The sequence below is a fragment of the Mustela lutreola genome, chromosome 16 (genome assembly GCF_030435805.1).
Source record: "Mustela lutreola isolate mMusLut2 chromosome 16, mMusLut2.pri, whole genome shotgun sequence".
In the NCBI taxonomy this organism is placed as follows: Eukaryota; Metazoa; Chordata; class Mammalia; order Carnivora; family Mustelidae; genus Mustela; species Mustela lutreola.
The window spans coordinates 56,984,910-56,989,391 of record NC_081305.1 but is presented as its reverse complement, the minus strand read 5'-3'; positions in this window follow the sequence as shown (position 1 = coordinate 56,989,391).

Below are 4,482 nucleotides of genomic sequence, written 5' to 3'. Positions count from 1 at the left end.
CTTCGAGCCTCCTGCTGCCCCTCATTGGTCCTCCCCCGCCCAGAATCTCGTCCCATCTGCTGATCCAAGGTGCCCCGGGGCCCATGGGGACAGCGGGGCCTTCAGCTCCCAGGCAGAGGACCCCGATCCCCCCCCCCCACGCAAGTCTGTCCTCACAGGCCCTGCTTTTCCTCAGATGGGGGAGACCTGCGTGTTGTCCGTCCGCACGATCCGCTTCGAGAATGGAGCAGGGGGTTGGGATGGGCCCACGTCTGCCGCGGTGCCCAGGGCCCTTCCCGCTGTGGGTCTGCAGCAGGTCTCACTTGCCCCTCCTTCCCCACACAGCCGCATGCCTAAGAACCGGAGGGAGACGCCGTGAACCTTGATGCTGGCAAATTCCACGGCTCAGGTGAAAGAGAAAAGCGAAAGATGCAGGCGACCAATGCTCGCTGCAGAGGAGGGAGGGAGAGCTGTGGCGTGAGCGTGGTCCCCGCGGGACCGGAGCAGCGGGAAAGGCTCCCCGCCGACCCCAGTCGGGGGTCTACAGAAAGGACAGCAAGTGCGTCATGGCCTGGGGGGCCTTGTTCTAGGAACAGCGTTGGCTTAACCTTTGAAGACCAGCCCGCGAGATTCTAATATTAAAACCTGAGCGCATCAGACAATTGCAACACCCCATGGCCCTGGGGAGACCCTCAGCCTCTCTGCTGTGCTCTGCCCTTTCTCTCTCTGACCAATGAGCACAGCCCCACCCTCTGCCTCAGAGGCTTCATTTGCATCTGGAAATCCAGGAAAGCTCTCGAATTTTGTTTCCCTGAGTAGGAGAGCGACTCATGGTTTTGTTGGGGCCGGGATCAGAGCCTAAATGAAGCCACTGCAGGGGTATTAAACAGGAAGGGGGTTAAAAGAGGGATGGGGGCGCCGACGGCAGCCTGGGAGGCTGGAGCTGTGGGCTCCGGTCAGGCGCTCAGGAGTGACCCCCAGGACGACAGGACCCTGAGGCCACTGCCGCCGGGAGCGCTGGGTGCAAACACGCCAGGCCCCAGCCGTGACCCTGGGTGTCTTCTGCCTCCTTGTGTCTCTGGATGGGGTCTGCCTGCTGGCACCTGCTCCGCAGCCAGAGTCTGGCTCTGCTGCCAGAGGCGGGGGGGTCAGGCGGGCCCACCCGGCGCCCCCGCCATGGGCAACACAGGAAGCCGAGGAGGTGCAGGACCACGACAGAAGGAGGAAGAACCCCCTGCAATCCACCTGCGGGGGCAGAGCCTCCAGTATCCTCCTTCGCGCACGTGTTTCCAGACAGCTACAAACTGGTCAACGTCCTGCGGTGCCCTTGGCCCCTTGAACGGTTCTGGGAGACAGATCCTAAGTGTTTCCCCAGCTTGTTGCACTTTACTCTGAAAGCGGACTCTTCACGAATGGCGGAGCAATGGCCCGAGTGTAGACACCCCACTCGTAAATACCTGTGTCCTTCCCTTGCGTGCCTGGACTGTTTGTCTGTTAATTCCCAAACAGCGCAATAGTGGACACCTTTGTTTGCATCAGGGGCTCTCTGTCTGCTTCTGAATTCCTCCTTTTAAAAAGGCTCTCCCCATTATGGATAATTCAGGAAGACGGGAAATAGAAGGGGAAAGAATCCCCCAGAATCCCTCCCCACCTGAGAGACCCTGGGCACCAGGGGCTTTGGATCCTGTCAGCTTCTTTGCACAAAGCATCTGCACAGACACAGAAGCCGCTTATCACCTGCGCGTCAGTCCCCTCGGGCCTTGGTGGGGCCCACCGGGAGCCACAAGCCACAAGCTGCTTCCTTCCATTCTGCACCACGCTCTGCACCCCCCACCCCTGCACACGGTGCCTCTCCCCCAGCTTCCGGCTGCTTCCTTAGGGCCTTCCCGAGAGAGCAATTAGTGGGTCAAAAGGTAAGAGCGTCCTCCCCATTCCGTTTCACCACCGCATCTCACTTTGCTGCTTTCTTTTGGCTTTGTTTTTGGTGGCTTTACTCAACATTTTGAAGTTTTTTATGGTGGTCAAATCTCTCTCCCGTTATGATCCCTGAAAATGCCTTCCCTGATCCAAGGCATTAAAAATAGAGAAATAAGGGGATGCCTGGGTGGCTCAGTGGGTTAAGCATCGGCCTTCGGCTCAGGTCATGATCTCAGGGTCCTGGGATCAAGCTCCGCGTGGGGAATCTCTGCTCAGTGGGGAGCCTGCTTCCCTTCCTCTCTCTCTGCCTGCTTCTCTGCCTACTTGTGATCTCTGTCAAATAAATAAATAAAAGCTTAAAAAAAAATAAAAAATAAAAAGAATAGGGAAATAACCGGTTTATGGGAGAAAATAATTCAGAGCTGCTCCCACACACTGCTCAGCCACGTCTCCTTAGAACATTACGTCTTGTCAGGACTGTTCCTGACAAGTCCTTTTTTTCATGTTAAAACATAAATGAATGCTTTTCCTCTTTTTCATGTTAAAACATAAAGGAATGTCTCACTGGCAAGAAACAGTTTTTATTTGTGTGCGCGCATGCGCACTGGCAGGGAGGTGCTAAAATGGAAGCTATCCAGCATCTGCCAAAAAGATCCAAGCAGCCCTTGGGCTCCGACCCTCTAAAACCACTCTAGGGGGTGAGTCTGAAGGACCCTACCCAAGGAAGGGAGAAAACTCAACACCCAGATACAGCCTCCAGGGCATTTGTCCAAATTGAGAAGTTCTCATATCCTGGCTGGTCACCTAGGGCACTACATCCGCTCCAAAATGTGCACAGAAACTCCAGGTGGGGCTGTAGCCTGGCCATTCTCACAACAGCAGGAAATAAGGCTCCCGGACACCTCACTTTCCACCCATCAGACTGGCCCAAATTAAAAAAATTGATAAGGTTCCCCTGGGGCAAGGGCTTGGGGAGAGGGGCACCTCCAGCCGCCCCGAGGGAACTTTGTACTTGGATTTCACAGCAGCTTTCAAGATGCAATGTGTACGCATCACTCAACACCTTTTAAAACTTTCTCTTAGGGGTGCCTGGGTGGCTCAGTGGATTAAAGCCTCTGCCTTTGGCTCAGTTCATGATCTCAGGTTCCTGGGATCGAGCCCCACATCGAGCCCCACATCGGGCTCTCTGCTCAGCAGGAAGCCTGCTTCCTCCCCCCTCTCTCTCTGCCTGCCTCTCTGCCTACTTGTGGTCTCTCAGTCAATTAAATAAATAAAATCTTAAAAATAAATAAATAAATAAATAAAACAAAACTTTCTCTTGAAGCGTAACACACAGAAAAGGGCACAGATGGTAAGGGAATGGCTTTGAATTTCCACAGAACACGAAACACGCCCAGGCCACCAGCATCCAGACAAACAAACCACGGCCAGCCCGGGCCCCCCCGGGCCACCAGCACCCTGAGTCCGCACACTGTCGCCTAGCCTTGCCCCTTCTAGAACCTCATAAGAATGTTCTCGCTCGTGTCTGGCTTCTTTGGCTAACATCCTGGTGCATGGAGCTGTGTGGTTTACTCATTCTGTCGTGGGAATTCATCGCACTTTGTTTAATCTGTTCTTTTGTTGATGGGCGGCTGGCCGGGTTCATGCCACTGCGAACACACAGTCCGTGTGGCTTTGTGTGAGCCCATCTGTGCCCTTCTGCAGAGTTCGAGCCCAGGAGTGGCGTCGCAGGGTCATGGGACACACACGGGTTCAATGATGGTAGATTTTTTGCAGTTGTCTTCCAAAGTCGTTGTACCAGTGTGTGCTCCTACTAGCCATGCGTGAGACCTCCCATTAGCTACGCAGATGACTTTTTATTTTATTTTATTTTATTTATTTGACCGAGAGAGAGGAGGAAGTGGGCTCCCTGCAGGGAGCCCGATGCAGGGCTCGATCCCAGGACCCTGGGACCATGACCTGAGCTGAAGGCAGAGGCTTAACCCACTGAGCCACCCAGGCGCCCTCTACGCAGATGACATTTATTGTGTATTTATTGCATTGTACTTGCATTTTCCACAATGGCTCATGGTGTCAAGTATCTTTTCATGGGCTTATTGGCCATTTGTTTATCTACTTTTGGTCATTTATTTTTTTTTTTTAAGATTTTATTTATTTATTTGACAGATAGAGATCAGGAGTAGGCAGAGAGGCAGGCACAGAGAGAGGAGGAAGCAGGCTCCCCGCTGAGCAGAGAGCCCAATGTGGGGATGTGGGGCTTGATCCCAGAATCCTGGGATCATGCCGGAGCCAAAGACAGTGGCTTTAACCCACTGAGCTACCTGGGCGCCCCTACTTTTTGTCATTTATATCCAATATTTTGACTCTTATGAAGGAATTATCTTACTGATTTGAAGGAGTTCTTTTTATTATGTATATAGTTTACAGGGAGCCTAATGGCTCAGTAGGTAGAGTGGGTGGGTCTTGATCTTAGGGTTGGGAGTTTGAGTCCCAGCTTGGGTGTAGAGTTTACTAATAAAATTAAAAAAAAAAAACAGAGTTTATGTATTTATAATATATATATATATATAGTCCTTTATAGAATAT